Raw genomic sequence first — 21,713 nt, forward strand, 5'->3', positions numbered from 1 at the left:
CCTCATTTTGACACATTTAACATTTCACAGTACTTAGATGAGGAAGAAGCGACTAGGAGTAGTGAACACTAGTAGCCTAGTTCACCACTCTAGTACTGGGGCAAGGAAGAGGAGACTGAGAGTAATGAACACTACACGTAGATTTTACCACTCTAGTACTGGGATGAGAAAGATGCCTGCAGAGCATGGTGAGAGTTAGGCATGTCCTCTTAATCATAGTCAGGCAAGCCTGATTGAGAAAGTATACCTGCAACCTGTTAAGTGGTTGCAGGTGTATAAAATGAGAGGCAGAGAACACCAAAAGGAGAAATAGGGAGGTCTGTGTGGGAGAGACTAGCCGTGGTGGGACAGGAGAAGGAGCCAGGATGCCAGCTGAGATCCCGCAGGACCTGGTGAGCTCAAGGCGAGCAAGGCCATTGGGCTGTTTTCGGTGTGGGAGCCTCCTTATGTTGGAACAAGAAGCTGGTGCTGCGACTGAGCGGGTCATATAAGATGCCGTCCACATCCCTGTCAAGACCGCAGAATTTAGTGTGTGCGCATGAGTGCTGCCGGCATCTGAGCGAGGCTCGCAGGAGCCGGTACGTCGGCTGGGGAAAGACCGGTGAGTGTTGGGAGGAGCCAAACAAGACTAGGGCATTCCTAGCAGGCTGTAGAGAAATAACTAAGTATCGAATGAGATGAAAACTTAAAGCTTGAATTTAAGCTTATTGAACACTACATAAAATAACATTTTATGGGAAAAGCGACTAAGTGTATTAAAACTAGAAACAAAGTCAAATGCTACATATTGAATATCGAACTGAATGAAAACTTGAACTTAAATTAAATAGGACACCACTTAATGGGCAAAGCAAATAGCAGATGACAGCTAAACGGAAAGTGCCCATGTGAAAGTAACACACGGAAGAAAGCGTAAGTGTGAAAGATTGCTAAAGAAAGGTGGGGTATGGGAAAGGCCTCAAAGTGAATTTTATGAACAGATGCAGTGTGCAAGGCCAAAGACTGCTTGTGACTCTGAACAGAGGGCAGGAACAGAGGAACCTGTGTGGGCTGAAGAGCCTAGGGATCCTGGTTGCGCGACCCATGATGGGTGGTATTAAAGAGTCCAACAGCGTGAGGTAAGTGAGGGAATCCCTTGTAATAAGTACACATCAAATGGGCTGCAGTTTTGTCCACTTTTGATCAGTGCTCAACTGACTGATGTTCTTACAATAAAATTCTACCATAGGGATTCTTACTGATGTCATATAAGCTGATTCTGTAGAGAGAGCATCACAAGTATGCTGTGAGAACTATGTACACTACATGTGCTGTAAGATCTATGTAAAATACGTAACGCACCTCTTGTCCATCCGAACAGTGTAAGAAAAGGGGAACTTAAGTCCGGCAAGAGGAACACCAAAATATGTGAACAGAAAATTGGGGATTACATAAAATTTGTAAAACCTGTGATAGAGAAAACATGTAGTTGTATATATAGGAGGATGATGAAACAGAGCATGGAGCTGAGGGATTGTAGTCACAAAATGTAAGTTGAGCTCCTGACTATTCACTCCTTATTCCATACATTTCCTCCTTCCAACTGTACAGCATTCCCAAAATCCTCCCAAATAGTTTTGGCACATGAGTACTTGGGATTTGTTTTTGTGGTCCACCTGGGAAGTCTACTCTTGATTTCATCACCTCTCTTCACCTTCATCAATTTACATCTATGCTTTTTATCATGACATCTTTTAGATTCCTCACCCTTCATTTTCATCCTCTCACCAACACCCTTAACATCAACCCCAACCATGTTTGATTGACTCATCCACCCCGGTACCAATAAAGTCTGGGCTTTTGGCCTTGCATCCATTTAAACGGGTTGACTCCACTCACTGGATGAGAAGTACTCCTGTATTGAAACACTCTCCAAACCATCTCCTTTTGACAGTCTCCAACAACCTGCATCGACATACGAATTCCGTTCATGAGCATACTGTTAAAGCACTCCGCGGATCCATTACTTTGTGGGTGTTACAGTGCCGTTCTTTTCAGTTTAATACCATTCTCTGTTGCCCACCCCTGAAACTCTTTGGAGATGAACTGGGGACCATTGACCATTGTCGCTAATACATTTTTCTGGCCAATCTTCTCTCCAAAAGATATTCTCCAAAAACCTTATCACATTTTTCAAAGTGATATCTTTAATTACAACCACTTCTGGCCTCTTGGTGAGTAAATCCATGACAACAACTACATAAAAGTCCTGGACCTCTCGAAAATTCAATGGTCCCAACAAATCGATGGTGATGGAGTACCAGGGAACTCTTGGAGCTTTGGGAATCACTGTTGGAGGGGTTCTCATCTACAATACCTTTTCACCATTTTTACACTGCTCATACTCTTTGATTCTCAATTCAATACACTTGTTCAATCTCGGCCACAACAAATCCATTTTGATGAGAGCTTCATTTTACAAATCCCCATTTGTGTCTTATGTCCTAGATCCACCACATTTTCACGCATACTTTCTGGTACCAATAATCTGTGTCCCCTGCACAGACGTTCATCAGTTGCACACAGTTCATCGTTGGCCTTCTTATTCTCCTTCAGCTGATCACTCCATCTTTCATCAACACTAAAATTCCACCTCTCTTGCGTCATTCTTAACACTTCCTGATGCACACCATCATCTTGGCAAGCATCTATCCAATCCTTTTCACATAAAGACTCTTCCACAATAAAAATGTCCTTGACAGCCTCATCTCTTCGAACATCAAACTCATCATCCTCCAACAGTGGCTTTCTGGATAATGCATCTGCCACTACATTATACTCTCCAAGCACATGCTCCTCAACAAATTCCTGTCCTTGTAACCTCGTAATCCATTTAGAGATCCACCTAGAAAAACCAACCAAGCCCCTTTTGTTAAATTTGGCAAAAAAATGGATTGTGGTCAGTGCAAACAGTAAACTCCCTGCAACATAAATACACTCTGAACGTTCATATGGCCATCCACACTGCCAACCCTCTTGCTCCATTACCGAATAACATCCTTCTACCTCTTTCAGTGCCCTCGAGGAATAAGCTATGGAGCCTCATTATGCCTCTGCCGGTCTGGAAACAAGGGTGCTGGTAAACTCCCCGGAACCATTGTTTCCGGACTGGGATATTACAGGTCTGCCTGCTGGAGCTGCTGTGCCCAACAGGTCTGACCGTGCCGGGCACAGCGGCCATGGAAGGAAGACTGGTCACGGAAGCACTGGCACTGTTAGCCTTGATAAACACCTTTGGTCAAAACATGTGTAGGCTTTCCTCATGTGAACAAGCACCACACGTGCCTTGACAACTACTGATTAACTACTGATTAATTAAATAATTGATTAAATCAAGACTACACACGCAATCAAGTGTCATGACTTATCATTTACCAATGCCAACAGGATTTTAGTGAACTCCTCATGGATCCGGTGCCAATGCAAACTGGGTTTCACTTCCTTCTCTAAACTTATTACCATATTGCATCCTTATCTCAGACTTGCATTGCACGACCATCAGCTGTTAGTCGCCAGGTTGAGGGAGGTAGCCAAATTGTCGGATACTGCATCAGATTGGATTCAATCTTTTCTGAGTAATAGAACACCCAAGGTGTGCAGCGACATTGCGGAAGCCCCCCCCCCCCGATTGTCTTGCTTTTTGTAAGCACTCAGGGTGCTTGTTTATCACCTTCTCTATATAATATTTTACTGCCCCCGTTTTTGAGATGTTGGACAAAACCCTGATAGAATTCACAAACTATCCAGATGACACGCAATATGTCATCCCGTTGTCAGGAAATCATGAGCAGGACTCAGTAAGATTGAGCAAAGTTTATGACATCCTCCAAGCATGGATGGTTGAAAACAGACTCGCATTGAACAAGAAAAAGAATGAATTTATGGTTGTTGGAACTCCTAAGAGAATAGAAATGTTAGGGGAAAATTGCAAACATTTCACCTTTGCAGGACTGCACATAGAACCTAAAACAAAAGTGAAAACATTAGGCATTGTATTGAATCAGCATCTTACCATGAGAGCGGAAGTGAGCCACTTGGTAACCTCATCTGCATACCATCTAAAATTACTTAGACAGATCCATCCCTTTATTTCAAAAACCAAATGCGAAAACATAACTAGAGCGAATATTGGATCTAAGATGGATTACTGTGGCAGTCTTCTTTTGGGTATCAACAATACAGAGTTTGTAAGACTACGGGTCTTAATGAACAGTGCAGTCAGAGCCATCACAGGGCTAAGGAGAGCTGACCATGTAACCAAAGCAAGAAGAGACTTACATTGGTTACCCATTGAAGAGAGGGTACAATTTCGGGTACTTGACTTGTTTTGACACAAAAGTGGATCACACGGACAGGAGCTGCAGATCTTTCAAGGGACCTGCATGTGAAATAGAATACAAAACTCTCAGATCAAATAGCACACTACAGCTCAAAGATTCGAGATGCACACTCTCAAAGGTTAAACAGAGCGCTTTTTACGCAGCACCCCGGAGGCCTGGAATTCTCTGACAGAAGATATTAGAAAGATCAACTTAGTTGAAAACTTTAAGAAAAAATGAAAATAATATCTTTTCAATTAACATGCTAGCTGCCTCTATGATAACCATGCCCCCCAGTTTCCCATAAAATGAGATCCATGTTTCTATGTTTGATTATTAGACCTTGTCATGCCCATAGGCCTCCGGATTCTGAGGAGCGCATTATAAATTTGTAAAGTAAAGTCCTAGTCCTCCATTACCATGTGCATCCTCGTGCTGATCCCTCATTACTATGAATGTGCTCATCTTCATCCTGATCCATCATTGCCAGTCCCTTGACCCCCCTCCCAAGTCCCTTATTACCATTACCATGCACATCCTCGTCCCAAACTCTCTGTACTGCCTGAATTCCCATTTCAACATATCATCACCACGTGCATCATCGTCCCAGTCCCTTTTTACAATGTGGCTCCTCGTCTCAGTCCACCATTTCAATTATCATGCAGATCCTTGTCCGGTTCCCCATTCCGTACACATTCTCATTCGGGTCCCCCATTACCATTACTATGTGGATCCTGGTCTTGGTCCCTCATTCCAGCACTCATCCTTGTCCCTCTTCTGCATTACCATTACCGTGTAAATACTCAGCCCAGTCTCTCATTACCATTCCATTGATCATCCTTGTTCTCTTTCCTCATCATTGCATGAATCCTCATCCATGTCCTTCATTATTCATTCAAGTCCCTGCTTACCATTACCACACTGATTGTCCCAGTCCATAATTATTCCTGTATCCCCATTTCGGTCCATAATTACCATGCACATTGTCATCCCTCATTACCTGCTGTTCTGAATCATGCCTTAGTGCTACCACTTCTGAAGAAGCCTTCCCTTGACCCCACTCTCCCTGCTAATTATTGTCCTATTTCTCTGCTTCCCTTTCTTATGAAACATCTTGAATATTTAGTTGGTCCTTTGTTGATCACTTTTCTGGAAGAATCTATTTCTTTGGTCCTTCTCATTCCGGCTTTCGGCCAGGGCGCGGCACTGAAATTGTGCTTGTCTCAGTCGTGGATAACCTTGCTTGTATGTATAATCAAGGCAGCGTGAGAGAATTGATTTTGCTCAATTTATCCGCCGCCTTTAACACAATTGATCATGCTGTCCTGCTTGAGCGATTGGCTGGGGCCGTCCTCTCAGGTGCAGTGTTATCCTGGTTTCATTCTTTTCTTATTGACCATATTCAGTCTCTTTCTTTTCTTCCTTTCTGCTCTGCTCCTACCTCTTTCACCTTTAGGGTTCCCCAGGGTTCTGCTATTTCCCCAGTTTTATTATTGTCTACATTCAGCCTATGACCAAGCTCATCCTATCCCTCTGTTACTCTTATTCCGATGACACGCAGATCATTAAGCGCCTGCATCTCTCTGTTCCTGAGACTGCTTGCAGGCTGCAGTCCTGCTTGGAAGCCCTGGGTGCTTGGATGTGCAACAACTGGTTCAAACTGAATGGAGACAAAACAGAGGTGCTCGTAGTTGGTCCTTTCTCTGCTTAAGATCTTTAGAGCCCTATGGTCTGGCCCCCTTGTCCTGGTCCATTTCCCACACCGGTTTCTGTTGTGAAGGACATGGGTATTAAAATATCTGCTTCTTTAACAGCTGAATCCTAGGTTAGCGCAGCTTGCCAATAGTGGTATTTCCAGTTTATAATCCTTCAAAAAGTCCTCCACTTTTTAGCATCTCATCTGCATGCAGCAGTTGTTGCCTCAGTGGTCTTGAGCTCAATACACTATTGCAAAGTGCTTATTCTGGTGCAACCAGTATATCTTATTAGGCGCTTGCAGGTCTTGCAGAACTCAGTGGCTGGAGCTGATACTTCTGCTCCTATCGGCACTCATATTACCCGTGTTCTTCATGGTTAAAACAAGCTTCCTGTCGCAAAGCGAATTCACTTTTAATCTCCCTGCATGTTTCATTGCGCATTTTATCGAATAGGCACAATATATTTGCAAGCTGAATTCCACCCCTGTATCCCCTCACACGCTCTTGGTTCTGCTGACGCTTATCTCATCTTTATCCCACGCTTCAAATAACCACGCATTCGTGATCGCGCGTTTTCCATAGCTGCAACACAGCTTTGGATTTCCCTTCCTTGCTCTCTCCACACCACTGAAAATCAGCTTATGTTCAGATGCTCTTTGAAAACGTATATGTTCCAGTTGGTCCCTAATATTTTTACAGCTATTTCCTGGTAGAGTCTACTTAGCGGCAATATGCCTCTGGGCGTACATCGTGCTTTATAAGAGACTATGGGCCTCATCAGGGGTTGGGCGGAGTGGCAGAAATTAGGCAGCAACGCTGTTACTGCCACCTTACCGCTCCGCCCAATCCTGAGTTTGGGCAGAAAGCTGGAGATTTACCTCCTTCTCTAAGCTGGAGGTAAATCTCCAGTTTTGTGCCCATTTTCGGCACAATTACCGCCAGCGCTATTACCGCCAGCAGTAATAGTGTTAAAAAACCCCATAGAGTCCTAAATGGGGAATTACAGTGCCACCGCAACTCGGGATCTGGTGCAAATTGTGCCGGACCGAGTTGCAATAACGCCAATAGCGTTGGCGGTATCCTGGCGCAATATCCGCTGGGATACCGCCAAGGCCATGATGAGGCCCTATAACATAAGATACTGCAATCATCCTCATCCTTGCTTCTCATTGCCATTATCAAACACATCCACATCCCAGTCTCTCATCAACATTAAAATAATTTATTTGCATCTCATATTACCATGCCTATCCATGTCCCGGCCCCTCATTAACATTACTAGATGCATCCTTGCCCCAGCCCTCTTTACTAATACCACGCTCATCCTCGTTCTGGTGACCTTGTTATCGTGATCATCACGTTGCACTCCCTCATTACACTTCCTGTGCAAATACCTTTCCAGCCCTTCATTACCAGTACTGTTCGAATCTTCATCCCAGTACCTCATTTAGGGGGTAATTCATAGAAATCAGCGCAGAAGCAGCGCACGCGGCTGGCGCAGAGAGGGAGTGTGCGCCAGCGTGCGCCAGCCATGTGCGCTAAACAGCATTCTGGCACACTGCGTATTCATGGATTTCCCAAGCCATTTTGAGCCGTGGCGCAGCGAACATCCTGCAGCCCACAAGAACGCCCCTTGCGCAAGGAAAAGCCATCGAAATCCCCAATACGGCGCAAAGGGTCACGCTAACCCTGGACCAGTTTACAGGCCCGCTACACTGTAATTGCGTGAAAAATTACGTGTGTCCTGCTCACGGCAGCCAAAATGCATGAAAATGTACTCGCGCACCCCCTTGTAAACGGGTATCCGATTCGAGGGAGCCAAAATGCATGAAAATGTCCCTGGGCACCCCCTTCCATACAAAAACCCCACACGTGGCAGCCAAAATGTGTGGAAATCAACTCACGCACCCCCTTCAATGCCTGTGCCAGGCAAATTGTGTGGAAAATGTCCCCACTGTGGTGTGAGCTGCCTGCGAGCCATGGTCTGGGGTGATGGGCTGCCTGCGGGTCGGCATGGTCTGGGGTGATGGACTGCCTGTGGGTCATGGTCTGGGGTGATGGGCTGCCTGTGGGCCAGCATGGTCTGGGGTGATGGGCTGCCTGCAGGTTATGGTCTGGGGTGATGGGCTGCCTGCGGGTCAGGGTCTGGGGTGATGGGCTGCCTGCGGGGCATGGTCTGAGGTGATGGGCTACCTGCGGGTCATGGTCATGGTGGATGGGCTGTCTGCGGGGCATGGGCAGGGTGATGGGCTGCCTGCGCTTCTTCCAGGGGTGCACGTGGAGTTTTACATGCGATTGGCCTGGCGCGAGCGGGGCACGCGTGTTCCGGGGGTGCACGGGGAGTTTTACATGCGATAGGCCTGGCACGAGCGGGGTACGTTGTTAGGAAAGATTTCATATGTGTATGTAATTTTCCCTCCATGTGTCAACCCCCAAACATTTTGCTGCTGTTTAGACATACCTGACTGACTTTGGCAGAGAAGCACAGCCTTCAGCTGCAATCCTCTGGGCTTTCGCTCACCTTTTATGGGCAAACTGACATGCCCTTAAGACAGTCAGTACTGGGAGACTCTGTTTCCCTTAGTCCTTTCCCTCATGTTGCAACTTTTGTGCAACATTTAGCAAGTGTGCAATGTATCTTACTATACAACACACTTGGGTCTATAGTCATTTCCAAAGGCCCTAGATACTCTCGCTGGACTTTTTATGAACTGTGCAGATGGTTCATGGACAGGACTGGTGGCAGTTATCGTTTCGCATTATTTTTAACCCTTTCCTGCCATGTTAACCGTGTTAACCGCGTTTGGCACGAATAGGTGGCCTGGCTTCAAAATGGCCATGCCACAAGGTTCTTTGTCCTGTCCTTTGGCCATCTTGCCCCTTCACCTTCCCCAGGTCGAGTCGACCCAGGCCAGTCCTTATTTGGTTATGCATTTTCCCGCGAATCCTCATGCTTTTGCGGGCTTCTGCATGCCTTGTGTGTGTGCCACCAGGATGTGAGCTGGGATGTCTGGTCCCAATACACATCCTGGACACCAGAGAGTCTGGAGTGTCCTGAATGCCTGAGACCACCGTGGTCTGTGATTGGTCTACGTCTGGAGTGAGTGTTTGTGAGCAGATCTCCCATTGGGTCCTCTCCGTTTTGGCACAAAGGCAACTTTAGATAAGAGGAGGCTGGAAACACCACTGCCAAGTCGATCTCCTGAGTTCTCACTTAACAAAGGATAGGATCCAAGTATCTTGCAACTATGAAGCTGAATCGAGGAACTGCTGGTGACCCGGTGGAAGGTTTGGCACCCTGCACCCGCTGTCATCACGTGGGACCCCTCTGCATCTGGTCGTCCTAGAAGGTCTGCAAAGACGCTTCGACCCATTGGAATAGTGGGACCAACTATTCTCGGAACCTTCACCAAAACCTGCAAGTAAGCTTTCTCGGACGTGTCGCTGGGCCAACCAGTGGGCTGACCAGCTTACACAGGACCTTTGCTCTGTCTCTGCCGTCGTTTCGAGGAGGCCCTCGAAACTTGGTATACTGCTAGCGCTCTGTCCACGGCACCCTCATACCGAATTTCGCAGACTTGGCATTCCCAGGTCTGAAGTGAGAAGAGTGAGTGAGTGGGCATGCGTGTGTGTGTGCAAACCATGTGTATGTTGCTTGGGTGATGTATTCTGATTGAGTGCCAGGTCAGGCTGTGTAGTCATGACTGCTATAGAACACCCATGTGGTGCCTCCAAACCATCCCCCGCCCTTGTGTTTGGGTTTCACAGTATCATTACTGACCGCAGAAAACACTTTGCACCAGATGACTGCACTTGCCCTTCAACTGGCATCTTGCCACAACATTGTTAATACTGTTTTTCTTTTCATTCTGCCTGATTGATGGAATAATTTGCATGATAAACACACATTTTTGTGCCGTTCTGCCCCAAATTCAGCACACTTCAGACATAGATTTCACACCACAATGCCCCACATTTGTTAAATTTTTATGGGAATTATTTAATCAATCAGGCTGATTGACTTTTGTGCACCTACACATGCACTGCACACGATCACTTCCGAGCCCTGTTTGAATGTTCAACATGACAATTGACTTATGTCATGTCCAAGTGACCTACCATTGATGCATCCATGTGCCTACCATCACTATATTAGTAAACACTGGCTTTGTTGCAGCGTGTGACACGTGTGTTTTGTCACACTCTTTTGCATGTTCTATTTCATGATGTGCGTGTCATGATGCCTACCTCGAAGGAGCCAGGTCCGACCCAACGACCCCAGAGGCAGGCATCATTTCCCCCAGGGGAGTGCCAGCGGGCCCCAGCTGGGGCCCGTTGGACGCAGTCCTGGCGCCTTTGGCGCCAGGCTCATGTTGGACCTCTGTCCTGGCGCCTTAGGTGCCAGGCTCATAAAGCTATACATGTGTGCAAGTGTTTTCATGTGCACTTACCTGATGCAGACCATGCTGCCACATCCAGGCCCTCTTGAGGCCTGAATGGAACTACTTTACCTGTGGGACTACTTTCCACCCGGGTGTGGTCGGGGAAGGATACATACCTGATCGGAGGAAGGATACACACTTGGGACTTCTTCCAAAGCTATTTAAACCACACCCGATCAGCAACTCAGGCTTCGCGTTGTTCTGCTCCTCGCAGCTGGACGCTCACCGTGTCAGCTCCTGCTTCTGGACTTCAGCCACGCCTGTCAGCATCCTGGGTCACCTGCAAAGGGAGACAAGAGACCTTACCAGCTAAATCTGCACCACGGAGACATCACCGACGATCCTGAAAGGGAAGACATTATTTTTAAAAGCATTTCGTTACGATCGCTGCAGCGCTGCATTTCACTCACCTTTCCTGGGTTCCTCCATCTTCAGCAGCGATCATCCTGATACACAGCCACTTCCCAGAGCCTAGAGAAAAAGACAAGAATAAGAGGTGAGAGAAGGAAGGGAATAAGACTTACCTCATTTCATTTCGGGTCTTGCCGCTTCCAGGCATTTTCCGGACCCCGGCCCCTATGGGGAAAAAAGACAAAGGGCCTCATTACAAGTACTCCGGTCCGGAATTAACACTGCCGGTAAAACCATACCGGCACCGTTTCCATGTCCGCGCAATCATGACCCGCGGCCCCGGTAATAGCACCACCCTAAACCGCCACCGCGGAAATAGGGTTCCCGTTAAGTCTGTCTGCACGGAAACCCCTCCGTTACCGTCAACACGAAACACCGTGAGCATCACAACTAGCGCGGACAAGGAAATACCGGCAAAAAAATGGCGGAAATACCGTGATCACGGTGGCGGAACCGCCGCCACCGCGAACATGGCGTTATACACTGCCTGCTGAACTGAATCAGGGCACAGGTGCACCAAATCAGCCCAGCTGGACCTAGCAGGCCACTGGGAGCCTACAAAAGGGCCACACCCAGCCCAACACAACACAGAACCATGCAGGCAGCAGGTCTAGTAGCACTGGGACTGGGCCTACTCAACCAACAGGCAGCACTGCACATGGTGGCAGTAATGGCGCAGAGGAGGAGGCGTAGGCGGAGGAGGCGCAGGCGGCAACCAGCCAACCCTGCAGCTATGGCAAACCCCATTGCCCAGCCAGCCCGACCCCGCCGCCAGCCACCAATACCACGCATCAGGGCCTCACCCTGGAACCTCACCCCAGGACAGATACACACCCTATACCGGCTGGACCGTGCAACAATCCTGCACATCACCGCCATGATTGAGGACAACATCAGCAGCCTAATTGACACCCCCACCGCCATCCCCCCCCTCTTGAAGGTTGTCTCAGTTCTGCATTTCCTTGGCACTGGCACCTATCAACACACGGTTGGTGAGCTGCACGGCATATCACAACCGTGTTTCTCAAAAATCCTGGTACAGGTACTGGATGCCCTGTTGCGCCATGTGTCGGAACACATAGCCCTACCCCGCACCCTCCCCGAGGTCATTGCCACCAAGTTGGCCTTCCATGCCATAGCAGGCATGCCAAATTGCATAGGCGCAGTTGACTGCACCCACGTCGAGCTGACAGTACCACATGCAATTGAGGCGGTGTTCCGCAATAGGAAACAGTATCACTCTTTGAATGTCCAGATGGTTTGTGATGCCATGCAACTGATTACACACTGCTGCGCACGTTTCCCAGGCTCATCACATGACTCAATGGTACTGCGGAATTCCACGTTGTCACGGTACATGGAACGCTATGCCGGACAAAGCACATGGCTATTGGGTGAGTACAGCTGACGATGCTACAACCCTGTCGGAGTGGTGTGTGTGTGTCCAGGCCAATGAGCATTGTGAGTGTGCCGCTCTGACCGCACATGCATCACCCCCCTTCCATCTACCAAATACACAGCGGATGCCAAACATCATGAAGGAAGACATGACAGGGCACCACAATGTGCCCGTGCACACGCTGCCACAGCCAATCCCGTCACTGTCCCATGAACCCTGTGCCACTGCAGACACCCACCCTCAATTGAAACACTGCCCCAAAAAGCATGAGAGGCGTGTAAATGAGACGACGTGTATTTACTACTTCCGTACAGTGGAGTCACTCTGCCATGTGTGGACAGCACTGCACCATGACATGCACACAATCAAATGTCACCCGCAGGGCACAGTAAACATGCAAGTTAATGTGTAGGCCCATATGCAGTCAGCGACATACCTCGTGATGCCCAAGACATACCTCCATACACTGCATGGTACATATGCATGAATGAATGATGATACACGAATGCACAGCAGCAGATGAGGACATGATGCCACAAACAATGACATGTTCCCCCATCTACATCCCATGTAGGTGATGCGGGATATGCACTCACGCCATGGATGATGACACCTGTACGGAGACCAAGGAACAGGCATGAAGAGGCATACAATAGGGCACATATCTGCACACGTGGAATGATTGAGAGGACATTTGGACTGCTGAAGGCCCGTTTCCGCTGTCTGAGCAGATCTTGCAGATCACTGCTGTACAGCCCAGTGAAGACGGGCAAAATCACGCTCGTATGTGCCATGCTGCACAATATATGCCTGCGCAGGAACATCCCAATGCCACCAGACGCAGATGAGGAAGATGGGGATGGGGATGGGGATGGGGATGGGATGGCACCGCCTCCCCCTGGGGGTCCACATGATGGCCAGAGAGCACGGGATGCCCTGATTCGCATTTACTTTTGAGTCACAGCACATTCACAGAAATGCACAAACATGGTGACGACAATGAATTAATAGTTGCACTGCAAAATAAATGATCAATGTCCACACATGTATGTCTTGATTTGAAATGGTGATGTATTGATGTAATAACAACAGGGAAGAAGGTGCATTGGTTAGGGAAGCTGTACACCCGGGGCCACCCACCACCCAAACGTGCCCACCCCCACCCAGAGCCCATTGTCCAAACCCCCAAAACTACCTACCCCACCACCCAAACGTGCCCACCCCTCTCACACCCTTGTAGTCCACATGTGTCCTGCACTGCCCCACACACATGCCATCACTTCCGTGTGCGCTTCTGTGCCTGTGCAACTTTGCCCGAGGGACCCGTTAGCCTACTCGAGCGCCTCCTTGGACTGGCAGTAGTGGAGCTGGATGGGGTGGTAGTGTTTGATGGGCCAGAATCTGGGATTGAGGGCATCCGTGCCAGATTTGCCTGTTGGCCAACCAACATGGCCTCTACAAGCCTGGAGGTGTGGTCGTTGCCCTCCCGCACATGGCGTGCAAGGGTCACTATGGTGCTCGCAAAGCGTCCAATGGACCTCGACAGGCGACGCACTGAGGCGCTGTAGCTCTCCCTCTGCAGCCTGGATTCCTCTAGCTGCCTCTCCACCAGCTGGGTGAGGGTAGCCTGCTGGTCCTCCATCCGCTGCATGCGGGCATTCAGTTCGGCCATGGATGGGGTGGGCGACCTCATGGGACTCCCCAGTGAAGTGGGGCTGAACCCCAGCTCATGGAAGGAGCCCAGGTCTTCCAATGTGGGCATCTCCCCCTGTGGCCCCGTTTCCGAGTGCTCTTGCGGGGCACTGTTATCACTGCAGGCCGCCCCCTCTGCAGTGCTGCTGCCTTCGGTGTTGTGTTGGGTGGCCATGATAGGTTCCCGTGGCACCTGTCTAGACTCAGCCAGTGTGGAGACGGTGGGGATGTCGGTGGTGGTGGTGTGCCGCACATCTGTAGTGGCTGGTAATGTGGCCAGAGGTGCAGAACTGCCGGCAGCATCCTCCTGTGTGGTGGCGGTGGCTAGTGTACTTGCCGATGCAGATTGGCTGGCCTGTTGTGCAGTATCACTGTCACTTGAAACGGCTGTGGGGACACAAAGGGCATGCAATTAGTGTTGTTGTGGTGGCAGATGGGTGCATCACATGCGTCATTAAGATTGTACATTGAATAGTGTTAGTCACCAGCATCTGATTGCTGGTGTCTGCATTCAGTGATATTGGTTGCCATACGGATCATGATGGGTCCTTTGGCCCACACATGCACTGCCTGGGGGGGGTTGTTAATGGGTCCTTTGGCCCACACATGCACTGCCTGGGGGGGGGGGGTTGTTAATGGGTCCTTTGGCCCACACATGCACTGCCTGGGGGGGGGGGGTTGTTAATGGGTCCTTTGGCCCACACATGCACTGCCTGGGGGGGGGTTGTTAATGGGTCCTTTGGCCCACACATGCACTGCCTGGAGGGGGGGGGGGTTGTTAATGGGTCCTTTGGCCCAGTACTCACAACTGCATATTTACATGTGGCATTCATGTTTGGGCACTTACCGGCATCTGCAGGTGGGCTCACTCCTGCCTCAGCCTGCCCGATCCCATGGATTCCCTCTAGGTGGAGGACGCTGCTGCAACGCTCCTCCCATGCTTGCAGCCTCACTGGGGAAGGGGGTCCTCCGCCTGTCCCACTGCTGCGTTGGCGGTGTGTGGAAATGAGGTTGCGTACCCTCAGCCTCAGGTCGTCCCAACGCTTGTGGCAGTCCTTCACGCTCCTCACTGCCACGCCCACGGCGGTGCACTTGCATGCAGCTTTGGCCCACACCTCCTTCCTCCGCTGCTGTGTGGCACGCCGTTGGTCGGCACTGAACAGCATCTCAGCAGTGTCCACAATGTGCTCCACCAAGACAGTTAGCTCCGCCTCGCTGAAGCGCTGTTTGCGCTGCCTCTGAGCAGGAATCCTGGCAGACATGCTGGTGGTCCCTTTTGGCTTCTTAGAGTTAGGATTGTGCTTGTGCTGGCTCTGGATGGCAATGGATTGTGCTTTTATATGATGGCCGCCTCTCTGTTTCCTGTTTTGGCGATCATGGTATTTCCGGTTCCGTGTCCGTGGTGGCGGAGGCGGAAACGGGTTTTGCGCCACTTGTGGCTTCGTTATTTCCATTTCCGTGGGGTTTTCCGTGACGGCGGTAACAACGTTTCCGAGTCCGTGTGGTGCGCGCGACCGACAGCGTGTAATCGGACGGTTTTTCCGCAACCTTGCGGACACGGAAACGTTTTTACCTCCGTCACGGATTTTGCACGGTCCCGGTTTGGCAGGTTGTAATGAGGCCCAAAGACATTGAATGAGCGTATGCAAAGTCAGTTCCCGAGCGCTCATCCAGAACTAACCTGCCATTTACTGGAACTGGAACTGCACGTTTCACTTCGGGTCGGTGCCATATCTCCGGCATTCCGAACCCAGTCCCCTAAGGGGAAAAAAGGACATAAACATTAGCGCTTGCTGCAAAAAGACAATGAACATTATTATTAAGCTTGGACTTTTGAACTTGCAACAGAACTTTTACAGAGCCTTACCTGAATAGTCAAGCTTACCTGAACTCCCATCAATCCTCAATCCAGTGAAGTAACTGGGTTTCAACGCGCCCCTGCATCAGAAGCAGGATGGAGAGCTCATCCTTCCTGACCCTAAGGTGAGACTTCACGGGGAATCGTGGAAGGGTATCGTGGTGGGTTGGAAGAGAGTGGGAGGCTTGATCATAACTCAGTCAGTAGGTAATACTCCCTTTTCACGCACAGGGGAATATTCCTGCGAGCCGGAGAAGCCAGAGTTGAGGGCCCTTCCTGTCCATCTTCAGAGTCCTGCGCTTCACCATTGAAGAAGCATCAGCACTCGAAGCCAGACCTGCGCCTCTGTGGGAATCAGGTGAGCGTTACAGAACGTGAAGCCTACCCACAATTTCCCACCCGGGCGCTATGGAGACTTCCGAGACTGACCAGCTGGCCCAGCTTTTGGGGGAATTACGGGCAGAGGTGCACTCAGCCCGCCAGGAGACTAACGCTCTCAAAAGAGAACTGATCTTATCCAAGGAAAGAACAGATGACCTAGCCAAAAGGTTATTACAGGCCCAGGCAGGGCACACTCCTTTACCTAATTCCGGAGACATTTCCACATCAATGGGTTTGAGTAACCCGGTACAAATTAATCTATCTGGACACATGCCTTTGGCCCCGCCTGAAAGTTTTGCGGGGGATCCCAAGAAATATGCCGTCTTTATGAACCAATGTCGTTTACACTTTCTATGCAGACCCGGAGCCTTCCCTAACGACCAGACTAAGGTAGCCTTTATACTATCTTACCTCAGTGGTAGTGCTGCCGATTGGTCTATTCCATTGGTAAATCAGGATGATCCCATTCTCCAGAATTTTCAGGGCTTCCAGGCCAGCATGGAAAGATTGTTCACTCGACACTCTCAAGGACAGGCCCTTGATTACGAACTGCTATCCTTACGACAAGGTAATCAGGATCTTCTGTCCTACATAGCCACCTTTAACAGACTGATTGTGGAAACTGGATGGCCAGAAAGCAAAAGGATCACATTGTTTCATCGAGGCCTGCGCGGAGAGCTTAAGGATGTTCTAGCTCAGATAGTAAACCCACCCCAGGTCTGCGCAGACTACATTGACTTGGTGGTTCAACTTGATCACAGACTTCAAAATAGAAAAACAGATCGGTTCAAGTATGAAAACCGAGCACCGATCAAAACCCACGCTAACTCCAAGAGTACCGACGTATCTGAACCTATGCAAATCGGTGGTGTTAAAGGACCATTAACGCGGAAAGGACGAGAGAGAAGGCGGCAAATGCAACTTTGTCTGTATTGCGGGACTTCCGGTCACTTCCTTTGAAATTGTCCAGTTAAACCGCTTAAGAAGGTGGTTGGAGCTACTGATAACGAATCAGTGACACCTGATTCGGGAAACAACCTAGCCCGGCAAGCGTAGGGGTCCGCTTGCCGAGCTTGAAAACTAACTCTTTGACCTCGCATTTTGTCATGCCAATGGTGCTCGTGGACCCAAAACAGCCTCAGCAGTTGCATGCTATAAAAGCATACATCGACAGTGGAGCTATTGGAAATTACATAGACCGTGAATTGGCTTCCAGGATTAAGCATCCTCTCCGCCCGAAAGTAACCCAAGATGTCATTACTACAGTAGATGGAACCGAAATAGCCTCAGGGCCTGTAACGCATTCCACTGTTGAAGTGACACTGGTGGGTCAGGATGGACATCGGGAAGCAATCGTGTTTGATGTGATTAAGGCCCCACAATTTCAAGTAATTCTTGGAATTCCTTGGTTAGAAACACATAATCCCAGAATTGTCTGGTGAGCAAAGAAGATAAGTTTTCCTGATTGTGAACCAACTTGTTATCCAAGAAATCCAGCTATGGGTCTAGCCTCAGCAACTTCCACCCATGTACAGCTACCGTAAGAATACCAAGAATTCCAAGACGTTTTTCAGAAAGAACAGGCTAACACGTTACCTCCCCATCGGTCTTATGATTGCCAAATCGATCTGGTACCCAATGCTCAACTACCTTGTAGTAGGATTTATGCTCTTACGGAACCTGAGAACCTGCATTTGCGTCAGTATTTAGATCAGTACCTAGCCAATGGTTTTATTCGCCCGTCCAAGTCTCCTGTCTCTTCAGCTCTGTTCTTTGTGCCGAAAAAAGAAGGCGACCTTAGAACGTGTATAGACTATCGCGCCTTAAATCAAATAACGATTAAGAATCGTTATCCTCTGCCCTTGATCCCTGAGCTTATCGACCAGGTGAAAGACGCTTGTGTGTACACCAAGTTAGATCTCCGAGGAGCTTATCACTTGGTGCGCATAAAAGAAGGCGACGAATGGAAGACTGCATTCCGCACCAAGTTTGGGCTCTTCGAATATCAGGTGATGCCCTTCGGTTTGTGCAATGCACCTGCCGCCTTTCAGTACTTTATGAATGATGTTCTTCGGGAACTTATCGATGTCTGTGTCATTGTTTACATTGACGACAGCCTGGTGTACTCTTCTTCAGAATCTGAGCACAGAAAACATGTTAGGGCAGTTCTTGAGAAACTGCGCCAGCACAGATTATTTGCAAAACTCGAAAAATGCGTTTTTCATACCACAGAAGTTGAGTTTCTCGGATTCATCCTGACACCTCAAGGAGTCCGAATGGACTCGCGAAAGGTGGACGCCATCCTCAAATGGCCATCTCCAAGCTCGGTGAAGGGAGTTCAGAGCATGCTCGGCTTTGCCAATTTCTATCGAAGATTCATCCCAGAATTTTCCCGAACAGTCCAACCCATCACCGCTCTCCTAAAGAAAAACAAACGCTTCGAATGGACTCTTGAGGCCGAACAAGCCTTCCAGGACCTGAAAACCAAATTCACCTCTGCACCTGTATTGAAGCACCCGCACCCAGATCTCCCGTACATAGTGGAAACCGATGCATCCAGTTCGGCCATGGGAGCTGTCCTGTCGCAAAGAGACCCAAAAACTAACCAACCACACCCAGTGGCCTTTTGGTCCAGAAACTTTTCTCCTCCTGAAATCAACTACGCAATCACTGATAAAGAGTCACTGGCCATCAAATCTGCTTTCAAGGCTTGGCGTCACTACCTTCTCGGGGCAAGACACACCATCACCATAATTACGGACCACAGAAACTTACAGTATTTAAAAACGGCCAAAGCTCAATCTTCACGACAACTCCGATGGGCTCTATTCTTTGCAGAATTTGATTTTGTAATTACCTATCGCCCTGGCTGCAAGAATGGAAAAGCGGATGCCTTATCCCGGATTGGCATGGAAGAACCTAATTCGAGCTTAGAACCTGTGCCCATCATACCTGAGCAAAGAATCTTAGGCTTAACTTCATTGCAAACTATTGAGGACATCCAAACGCAAGTAAAACAACTTCTAGACTCTTCAACCTTACTGGAATGGAGTCAAAAGGGTCCTCATTACACCGTTAAGGATGACTTACCCTACTTCCAGGAGCGGTTGTTTCTGCCAAGTAAAGAAGTGCAAGAACTTGTTATTGCCCATCATCATGAATCTTTAATGGAAGGACACCCTGGTATCGCTAAAACGGAGGAAAAAATCAAACGCCACTTCTGGTGGCCTTCTTGGAGAAAAGACATAAAGTCTTTTGTACTGTGTTGTGGAATTTGCGCCCAAAACAAGGCTCAAAAGAAAAGGCCAGCCGGCCTACTTCAACCCTTGGATATTCCACCGGCGCCATGGCACACCCTGTCAATGGACTTTATAACAGATCTGCCTCCTTGTGCTGGTTACAACACAATCCTTGTAATTGTGGACCTATTCTCCAAAATGGCCCACTTTATCCCTTTAAAGGGTTTGCCTTCAGCTTCCACCTTGGCCAAGGAATTCCTGGAGAATATAGTTCGCATACATGGTTTCCCTTCCATATTAGTCTTGGATCGTGGAAGTAAATTTATCTCACATTTTTGGAAGAAGTGTTGCCAACTAGCACAAATAGATGTGCGGTTATCCACCAGCCACCACCCCCAGACCGACGGACAAACCGAGAGAACCAATCAGACTCTCGAGCAATATCTTCGGTGCATGTTACACCAATCCGAGTTAAATTGAAAAGACATCCTTTGGATCGCAGAATATGCATACAACAATTCAGTGCATTCTGGAACCGGACAAACCCCCTTTTATACTTTGTATGGTCACCATCCTCGGACCTCTGACCTAGATCCACCTCTGACCCTGGAAATGCCCGCAGTAAATCATCTGCATTCCACAATAACCCGAGCCTTCAAAGAAGCTGCAACTCATTTACAGCAAGCCAAGAAAAAGTATAAAGAAAACGCTGATTTGCACCGAAGTAAAACTCCTCCTTACCACGTAGGAGACCAGGTATGGCTAGCAACAAAACATTTACCCCTCAAGGGCCCGCGAACCTTCAATCCCAGATTCATAGAACCTTATCCCATCAAAGCTATAATCAACCCAGTGGCCTTTAAACTGGATCTACCGTCCAACATGCGTATTCATCCAGTTTTTCATGCATCACTTTTGAAGCCAGTACAACCAGGAACCCGATTGTCCAAGCCTCCAGATCCAGTTTAAGTTGAAGGGGAATTAGAATTCGAAGTTAAAGACATTTTAGACTCCAAGGTGGTAAAGTCGAAACTCTTCTATCTTGTTGACTGGAAGGGAGATGGACCTCAAGAGAGATCGTGGGAGCCTAGTAACCATGTCCACGCACCTCGATTAGTACAAAGGTTTCACTGGAGATTTCCGAACAAGCCCAAACCCCCGGAGGGAAGAACCTTGGGAGGGGCCTCGAGGGGGGGTACTGTCATGATGCCTACCTCCAAGGAGCCAGGTCCGACCCAGCGACCCCAGAGGCAGGCATCATTTCCCCCAGGGGAGTGCCAGCGGGCCCAAGCTGGGGCCCGTTGGACGCAGTCCTGGCGCCCTAGGCGCCAGGCTCATGTTGGACCTCTGTCCTGGTGCCTTAGGCGCCAGGCTCATAAAGCTATACATGTGTGCAAGTGTTTTCATGTGCACTTACCTGATGCAGACCATGCTGCCACATCCAGGCCCTCTTGAGGCCTGAATGGAACTACTTTACCTGTGGGACTACTTTCCACCCGGGTGTGGTCGGGGAAGGATACATACCTGATCGGAGGAAGGATACACACTTGGGACTTCTTCCAAAGCTATTTAAACCACACCCGATCAGCAACTCACGCTTCGCATTGTTCTGCTCCTCGCAGCTGGACGCTCACTGTATCAGCTCCTGCTTCTGGACTTCAGCCACGCCTGTCAGCATCCTGGGTCACCTGCAAAGGGAGACAAGAGACCTTACCAGCTAAATCTGCATCACGGAGACATCACCGACGATCCTGAAAGGGAAGACATTATTCTTAAAAGCATTTCGTTACGATCGCTGCAGCGCTGCATTTCACTCACCTTTCCTGGGTTCCTCCATCTTCAGCAGCGATCATCCTGATACACAGCCACTTCCCAGCGCCTAGAGAAAAAGACAAGAATAAGAGGTGAGAGAAGGAAGGGAATAAGACTTACCTCATTTCATTTCGGGTCTTGCCGTTTCCAGGCATTTTCCGGACCCCGGCCCCTATGGGGAAAAAAGACAATGATATTGAATGAGCGTATGCAAAGTCAGTTCCCGAGCGCTCATCCAGAACTAACCTGCCATTTACTGGAACTGGAACTGCACGTTTCACTTCGGGTCGGTGCCATATCTCCGGCATTCCGAACACGGGCCCTAAGGGGAAAAAAGGACATAAACATTAGCGCTTGCTGCAAAAAGACAATGAACATTATTATTAAGCTTGGACTTTTGAACTTGCAACAGAACTTTTACAGA

This window comes from Ambystoma mexicanum, chromosome 4p, assembly GCF_040938575.1.
Source record: "Ambystoma mexicanum isolate Mex_15411 chromosome 4p, UKY_AmexF1_1, whole genome shotgun sequence".
Classification (NCBI taxonomy): Eukaryota; Metazoa; Chordata; class Amphibia; order Caudata; family Ambystomatidae; genus Ambystoma; species Ambystoma mexicanum.